Source organism: Mytilus galloprovincialis, chromosome 7 (assembly GCF_965363235.1).
Source record: "Mytilus galloprovincialis chromosome 7, xbMytGall1.hap1.1, whole genome shotgun sequence".
NCBI lineage: Eukaryota > Metazoa > Mollusca > Bivalvia > Mytilida > Mytilidae > Mytilus > Mytilus galloprovincialis.
Genome location: NC_134844.1, coordinates 19,585,975 through 19,595,430, shown reverse-complemented (window position 1 = coordinate 19,595,430; position 9,456 = coordinate 19,585,975). Strand labels below are relative to the sequence as shown.

At 33.5% G+C, this 9,456-nt stretch overlaps 1 long non-coding RNA gene across 1 annotated transcript; it reads left to right on the top strand.

The window, feature by feature from the left end:
• The first annotated feature begins 503 nt into the window (after positions 1-503).
• On the top strand, positions 504-2,282 carry LOC143084452 (uncharacterized). The gene is made up of 3 exons (XR_012981082.1): positions 504-605; positions 846-1,215; positions 1,801-2,282. It is a non-coding gene; the product is annotated as an uncharacterized LOC143084452 (long non-coding RNA).
• The last annotated feature ends 7,174 nt before the right edge of the window (positions 2,283-9,456 follow it).

Here is a 9,456-nt window from a genome sequence, read left to right as displayed (position 1 = left end):
AAGACATTTGAAAAAAAAAAGATAAATTAGTTTTGGAACATTGATCCTAAAAAAACAGAAATTTATCATTTCTGTCACAATTAAAGCTTTGTTTTCATTAAAAAAGTGTATTAAAATTATTCATTAAATCATTTTATAAAAAGCAAGGACGTATAACTCTTATATATGTCCTTGTAAAATGTAATTGAAGATTTTACTCTTTCGGTAACCTGCCATTCTAGTGGAGGTCTATAAGAAAATGAAACTCTACTCTAGTTTTAATTGTAAAGCAAACAAACATTCAAATCTTATTAAGAAACAAAACTAACCCAATTTTAATCTAATCATTATCAGTACAGGTTTACAACATAATTAGTCAAGGTATCAACAAAAGAACTCAATTATAGATATCAAATGTTATCAAAACATCTTAAGTATACTTCTCACTTATCACCTGTTACAACAAAGTATTAATAGAGCAGACAGACATATCTCAAAAACTATAAAGTCGTCCAAAAGTCTGATAATCCAATTAAGTCACAACTGTCTTTCGTTTATAATAGAACTTCAAACAGATATTAAAACATTCAATAATTTCCGAATGTTAAAGAAAGTTTTAACGAAAGGTAAGAGTTGAATGAGGGATAAGATACTTTGAAGGGTTTTAATAGAGAAAAAAAATTGTGAATTTCTGTTAAAAATAATCACTGTTTTCATTTTATATATTGCTAGTGCATATAAATTTGACTATTTCTTTCACTGCATTTTACACATGATTTATTTTCTTAAAACTCTTTGTAAATAGACGTTTTGGTCTTAATACTAACAATATTACCATCATTATAATTATTATTTTATTTTTACAGTTTTCAGAATATAAAGATGTACAATACAACAATTAACAAGATTCCACAAAAGAAAATGAACAAAATGGTATACGACCGCGTCCAAGTTATCAGTACTCCTAGAAAGAATAACATGAAGGTGGATAGAAGTGGCATGGTGGCACTTTTTATGGACGACTGTTCTACAACTTCTGGTAGCTGTGCGCAGAGCCGTATTCTGAGGCCATCGGATACCTACTCCACAGTATCTTCGGAACAAAGTCTCCCGTTTCATCTGATGTCTGACAGCTCATCGTGTACCAGTTGTTCACAGAACCAGTGGAATCTTCCTCCCTACACTGTCGTAGACCCACACAGACACTACGCAAATGTTCCAGTCTACAAATCTACGGTAAATCAGATTTTCTTATTTAATTATAAAAATATGAAAAGGACCAATTGTATAAAATTCAAGATTGGAACTCATTGAAGCAGTTTTCTTGCCTGATCTTCACTTTTATTATTTCGCTTCTATCGTCAGTTAAATACAAATACATGTAATGCAGTCTAAATAAAAGTGACAGTCGTAACTTTGACGTTTGTTAATATAAAAAAAAGTAGGCGGAATTAGCCTTGAGATAAGATATTACGCATTTGTTTGTTTCTGAAACTGACTTTCATATGGACAAGGAAGGGAAAACATGTATATATATATTCCTAGTTAGTAACGTACACAAACACACCGCAAGATTAAAAAAAGTTGTAACTCTATTTCTCCTACTGATTTTTATTGCTGATTCTGTATTATAGATGATATAAAGATTGATTTATATTACCTTTCCTAAATATCTAAATACCAAATCAATGTCAAACACACTGTCATTTGCATGACTGTGTGTAGTTTATATACACCTTACAATTAAAGATAAATGGATTATGGTGTTAACATAAACAAGACAAATGGAGTATGTTGTAAACATTTTATTTATTTTTACAGACTGTTACACTGAAGACAGTAAAGAGGACATCAAGGAAGAGTGTATGGCTTGGTCTTATATTTGGTTTCTCCATATTCCTTCTCGTCGTACTTGGAGCTGTCATCTCATATGGTTTAGAAAATGGAATGCTGTGAATAACAAGATCTAAAGTGATCTAAAGTGAATGAATTAAGTTTTACAAACGACCAGAAGTACAGGGGCAGATCAAGGCGTCGGCGCATCAATATGAAGAACGTTAAATCCAGTCATGCCCAGTGTTTGCCCAGTAACAGAGTGCGCAACGCCCAACTGCGAATCAAAATGCTCTCGGAAGAAAAAGAGATGGGAATCAGAACTTTTTACAACGAATTAACACACAAATCAAATGATTAAACCATGACTTAAGATATTACTGACTGCTTGTACGAAATAGTGCATTTGAAAACTATTATTAGTATTTAATTGTAATATATTATGTATTTATTGTACTACTGTATTTATTTTTTTCTAACTTATTACTGGTTGTTTCAATTAAATATTTATTTGAGAAAAAACCTTTGATGTCTTATTTTTACAATCTAAAACAATTTTCAAAGTGGCAGATACATGGGGAATGTATCACTTTATCAGAATTTCCGCCTACGTAGTTAGTGACAATAAGCAACAAAACATTAATCCCACGCAATGTTTTAAAACATTAGAAGCAGGGGTGAATATAAATTTCTTTTATTGGATTATACCACAAGACAGTTAAAGGAGTTTCAAAATCAATTGCATATTTACTACAGAAAAAAAATCCTCGCAACTTTTCCTATACATGAAATCAATTGACTAATTATTCGTTTTACGTAAGTTAAACAATCGCTTTATCGGCGAGAAAATACATTTTATTATAATTAAGACATGACGTAACACCTTTAGTTTTATGTAATGTGCATGTAAGTACTACGATAACCCGGTCTCGAAAAATCCAAGCGTCGGGATGTAAATGAAGAGAGAGTGGGATTCAAAATATTGTCTACACCGCAAGAACAAAACTCTAGGTTAACATTCAGATATCTTTGGTTTTACTCTAGGTAAACATTCAGATACCTTTGGTTTTACTATAGGTTAACATTCAGATACCTTTGGTTTTACTCTAGGTTAACATTCAGATACCTTTGGTTTTACTCTAGGTTAACATTCAGATACCTTTGGTTTTACTCTAGGTTAACATTCAGATACCTTTGGTTTTACTCTAGGTTAACATTCAGATACCTTTGGTTTTACTCTAGGTTAACATTCAGATACCTTTGGTTTTACTCTAGGTTAACATTCAGATACCTTTGGTTTTACTCTAGGTAAACATTCAGATACCTTTGGTTTTACAGAATGTTTAAAATCCTCAGTCAATACAGAATTGGGAATTAAAATCTGAAACTCTGTGCAGGAAGGTGGCAATGCCATTAAACTCTGTGCAGGAAAGTGGCAATGCCATTTGGTCGTTACATAACGCTGCGAATCAGCTTGTCTTATGTCAAACGTAGGCCCAACACCGAGAGCTGCCATCTAAACAGCCGGAAAATTTTATAAATGGATGCTTATTTGATATTGTGCAATTTTATTTAAGGTTTATATTCACCCCTGTCTTATGTCTGAGAATATAAAAAAAAACACGGATAATAGCTACGGATATATTATCAATGTTTTACATTTATTTATATACATCGAAGAAAACTTCGACAAATTCAATAGTAACTTAATATATTTTAGTAGTTAAACCACAGAAAGGTTTTTGAAATAAACACGAAACAGTTGAGAAAACAGATCTCAATAAAACAATCTCTCGTGAAAAAATATGAAGTATCCTCGCAATACTGCACCATTTGGAATTGCCAGTGATATTTTTGTATATTATTACATTAGATGCATGTTTCATCATAATACTTTATTCTGAATGGCTAACTGCTAATCACGTGTTATTCCTAGAGTAATTGCATCACTCAATAAAACTTTTCATTCATGATAACACGTGGTCCCACAATAAAGTGCACAGGTGAATTAAATAAAACCATTATAAAATTCGTGTTTTCATGATCATAGCTAAAAAATGTAATTATAAGTTTTGAATGCTTCTTTTTGTAACTTCATAGGGTTGTAAAAGCGTTGACCGTGCGCACATTTTTAGTATGAAGCGCGGAACTAAATGTACTTCGGTCAACGCTTGTACACCCCAATGAAGTTACAAAAAGAAGCATTCAATTCTTAAATAATATTTCTGTTCTATTTATACGAAACCTATTTCTTATGATAAAAATTCCGAAAACGAAAAGTTACTCATATTATCAATTATGATCAAAACAAATCGGATAACTTAAAGGAACATATGTCCCAATTTGTGTTACTGGCCGACATAATTTAACACATTAATCGTATATGGTTCTTTGACACCAATTAAAACACGTCCGCGATTGCATATAAAATCATCAAAGCATTTCTTTTTTTTAATTTTCCGCATATTTTTTTTTTTGCCATGGCGTTGTTCGTTTATTTTTTGACGTATGAGTTGGAATGTCCTTTTTGTATGTTTTGCCTCTCTTTTCATAAATTTATATATCATTCGTTTTCTTTTCTGTTAATTGTTTTGATTATTAAAAAATCATATCATCACCAAATTTGACGCTCGAAAATAAATTTTTAACCTATATTACTCACATAGACATTAACATCGGAACAGAATGAAGGTGTGGAGGTTGGATGCTTGATCGATTACTGCAATCCCAACAAAACAAAATGTAGCTACAGTATGTATCAAAGTCTTACATGTATACAACTGAAAAGGTGGAAGATATGAACCCCCTTGACACTAACTTTTAGTTATTCTAGACTCTAGTTGTTACAATACCCCCGACACTATTCTTCAAATAGTGTTGAAGAGTATTTTACAATTGTTATTGTTTGAACTCTAAGAATCGACCTTTTTAAGGGAAAAGGTAAAATTCGATTAAGAATAATATCAAATATTTACCAGGATGGTTAAAAATATGAAACATAAACATATTAGCTAAAATCATGCGAACAAGCCTTTAAAATACACCTATGAATTGATATCTTTTCAAGGATTGTCCGTAAAAGCATTTCCGCATATTTTTAACATGGGTCATTTTATCTTTTCCACTTGCTACCAACAACTCATAAGTTTTGATTTCATTGAAATACTTGTCTTGTGGGAGAGGCAAACACATGGACAAATATGGCGGGTAACCCGAAAAGCTATGTCAATAGAAAATCTCAAAGCATATAGATCACGTGATAAATATATAGAAAACGCACTTTTAACGACCGTCATGAAATCAATTTGTCCTGGAAACAATATGTTTTGTACAATGTTGTACTGCATTGAATCTGATTCCTCGAGGACACCAATAAAACATGATAGACAAGGTTCATCGCAGTGCACTTACAACTCATGTAAAGATACTAAAAGTAAAAACAGACAAAATTAAAATGTCAATTGTTCTTGAACAATTGAGAGGTCTTTCCTTTTCGAAACGTAAAGTACATGTTCCAATAGGCGTAGAATGCATTGAAAAGCTCTCAAACACACATAAAACCGTTAAAAAATTACAAAAACAACAAATTCGATAATTTGGACATGACCTTGACTTTTGACCTTGTGAACTTTGTGAAGGTCATTGGTCCACAATATCATTGTAAAAGGCCCCATGGGTCTAGGACTTTTCGTTCAAGAGTTAAAGCTAATTTTACCTTTTCAGAAACCGTTAACGGCGGTTATGCCCCTTAAGAATATGTCAAATCCTTTCGGTCAAAATGTAAAAAAGTTGTGCCTCAGTCACCTTAACATTTTTCACTGTTTACTATTTCTGTAAGATTAACCGTTTTTGAGATATCGACTAGAAAGTTGATAGGTCAAAGGTCAAGGTCAACCTTAAAAACATTTAAAACACACTAAAAATCCTTAAAATAAGGTCAAAAACACATAATTCGCTATCTGGGACATGACCTTGACCTTTGACCTTGTGACCTTTGTCAAGGTCATTAGTCCCCAATGTCATTGGTGAAGACCCCACGGGTCTAGGACCTTTGGTTATATAGTAAAAGCTGATTTTGTCTTTTCAGAAACCTAAATCAGGGGTTATGCCCCTTACAGAAAGGTCAAATCTCTTCGGTCAAAATGTAACAAAGTTGCGCCATAATGACCCAAACATTTTCCACTATTTAAAACTTCTGTAAGTATAATGGTTTCTGAGATTATCCCATAACAAGGTGTTAGGTCAAAGGTCAAGGTCAACATACAAATTTGACCTTGAGGTATTTTTCAAAGATACATGAATTGATGATGAATGGTGAAGATCCTAGGTGTCTACGACTTACGGTTTCTGAGTTTTGGTGGCCAACCGACACCGGTTAATTTTCAGAGGGGCATAACCCTACCAATGAGTCGTTGAATCTTTTCGATCCAAATGTAACGAAGAACCGGGGTCTGGTCCTGAACAAATTTCACCCTTCGTTTTTTTTCTACCTATTACAGTTACGGTGTTGGAACGATAACAAGGTTTTTGGGTTTCGGAGGGATTACTCCGAACCGACAAAATATTTCGACTCACAGGGTGAGTTCCGGATAGGTATTCATGACACAGATACAAAGTGTGAATATGAAAGCGACACGTCTTACGGTTAACGCGGATAAATTTGTCAAAGTTTGGCGGAAGAATAATAATAATAATAATAATTAAACTGTCAATTGTTCTTGAACAATTGAGAGGTCTTTCCTTTTATAATGTAAAATACATGTTCTAATAGACGTAGAATGTATTGAAAAGGTCAAGGTCAACCGTACAAAGCTTGAAAACACACTAAAAATCCATTATATGAGGTTAAAAACACTAAATTCGCTATCTGGGACATGACCTTGACCTTTGACCTTTTGACCTTTGTCAAGGTCATTAGTCCCCAATGTCATTGCTGAAGACCCCATGGGTCTAGGACCTTTGGTTATATAGTAAAAGCTGATTTTGTCTTTTCAGAAACCTAAAACAGGGGTTATGCCCCTTATTAAAAGGTCAAATCTCTTTGGTCAAAATGTAACAAAGTTGCGCCGTAATGACCCAAACATTTTCCACTATTTAAAACTTCTGTAAGTATAATGGTTTCTGAGATTATCCCATAACAAGGTGTTAGGTCAAAAGTCAAGGTCAAAATACAAATTTGACCTTGAGGTTTTTTTCAAAGATACATGAATTGATGATGATTGGTGAAGATCCTAGGTGTCTACGACTTACGGTTTCTGAGTTTTGGTGGCCAACCGACACCGGTTAATTTTCATAGGGGCATAACCCTACCAATGAGTCGTTGAATCTTTTCGATCCAAATGTAACGAAGAACCGGGGTCTGGTCCTGAACAAATTTCACCCTTTGTTTTTTTTCTACCTATTACGGTTACGGTGTTGGAACGATAACAAGGTTTTTGGGTTTCGGAGGGATTACTCCGAACCGATAAAATATTTCGACTCACAGGGTGAGTTCCGGATAGGTATTCATGACACCGATACAAAGTGTGAATATGAAAGCAACACGTCTTACGGTTAACGCGGCTAAATTTGTCAAAGTTTGGCGGAAAAAGAATAATAATAATAATAATAAACAGAAGAAATACAGTAAGGTCTTTCCCTTTAGTAAAAGGAAAGACCTTAATTAAACTGTCAATTGTTCTTGAACAATTGAGAGGTCTTTCCTTTTGTAATGTAAAATACATGTTCAAATAGACGTAGAATGTATTGAAAAGCTTTAAAACACACTGAAAAACCTTTAAATAAGGTTAAAAACACCAAATTCGCTATATGGGACATGACCTTGACCTTTGACCTTTTGACCTTTGTCAAGGTCATTAGTCCCCAATGTCATTGCCGAAGACCCCATGGGTCTAGGACCTTTGGTTATATAGTAAAAGATGATTTTGTCTTTCCAGAAACCTAAAACAGGTGTTATGCCCCTTAAAAAAAGGTCAAATCTCTTCGGTCAAAATATAACAAAGTTGTGCCGTAATGACCCAAACATTTTCCACTATTTAAAACTTCTGTAAGTATAATGGTTTCTGAGATTATCCCATAACAAGGTGTTAGGTCAAAGGTCAAGGTCAACATACAAATTTGACCTTGAGGTATTTTTCAAAGATACATAAATTGATGATGATTGGTGAAGATCCTAGGTGTCTACGACTTACGGTTTCTGAGTTTTGGTGGTCAACCGACACCGGTTAATTTTCATAGGGGCATAACCCTACCAATGAGTCGTTGAATCTTTTCGATCCAAATGTAACGAAGAACCAGGGTCTGGTCCTGAACAAATTTCACCCTTTGTTTTTTTTCTACCTATTACGGTTACGGTGTTGGAACGATAACAAGGTTTTTGGGTTTCGGAGGGATTACTCCCAACCGACAAAATATTTCGACTCACAGGGTGAGTTCCGGATAGGTATTCATGACACCGATACAAAGTGTGAACATGAAAGCGACACGTCTTACGGTTACGGAGGCTAACTTCGTCAAAGTTTGGCGGAACAAAAAGAATAATAATAATAATAATAATAATCAGAAGAAATACAGTAAGGTCTTTCCCTTTAGTAAAAGGAAAGACCTTAATAATAATAATAAACAGAAGAAATACAGTAAGGTCTTTCCCTTTAGTAAAAGGAAAGACCTTAATTATCTGAATTAACCAGATAGAATTTAGTCAGTGGGCATTTCAACTTATTTATGGTAATATTGTTACCTTAAAAAATAAAGAATTTCTCCGTATTTATTGAACCATTTTGTTTCAGAATTTCATCTCAGTAATCATAATTTGATAAAAAGTAAATATAAATCGGTTATAAGTTATGATTTGATAGACACCATTTAATTGTATTACATGATATCTAAATTGAATTGGTCTTTAGGTGTGTATAAAAACAGTTAAAATATTGCTCCGTTTTGAAGGCTCCATTCAATTGTGACTTTGAGATAAACGTTAACACAATAACAATGCTTTGCTTTTTGTTTGAGTTCTTTTGTTGTTGTGCATGTTCTGATTATATTTCCATGGATACCGTATATCCTTTGGTTTATCTATCAAATATATCATTTTTTTTTGTTTTATAATGAAATGCTTTTAAAAGTCGTCAAAATAAAGTTTAAGAGATCTTTCTTTGCCCATCTGTTATTTTTTTTTCTGTTTATAGCTCATTGACAATCAAAGCACACCTTCTTTTTTATATTCATTAACAGGGTTGTGCTTGATCTAGGATAGAAGTATAGTTGTAGGAGCTGCAAATTCACCGATTGTGTCCCATGTGATCCTATGTGAATTAACTCGTTTACATGTGATGCATGTATAGCAAGAGAAGCTTACGCCGTCGACACATCTGGTTTCGTGTTCGGCATTCAAGAGCTTGCAGCTCCTACAAAGACTTTGTAAAACGTCACCAATGTCTGAGCAGAAAGTTGATGAATTAGGGGTATGTCGAAGAACGTTTCGTCCTTTTTCTAAAAAAGTTCATCGGAAGGTACCAAGACCTTGTTGATACATATTCCATATAAACTTCGCAAATAATACACGATGGTCTTGAAGTATAGATTCTGATTACTGACGTTGTTTATCATTTTAATAGCGTGTTATAGTATTCTTTTATTTGTCTT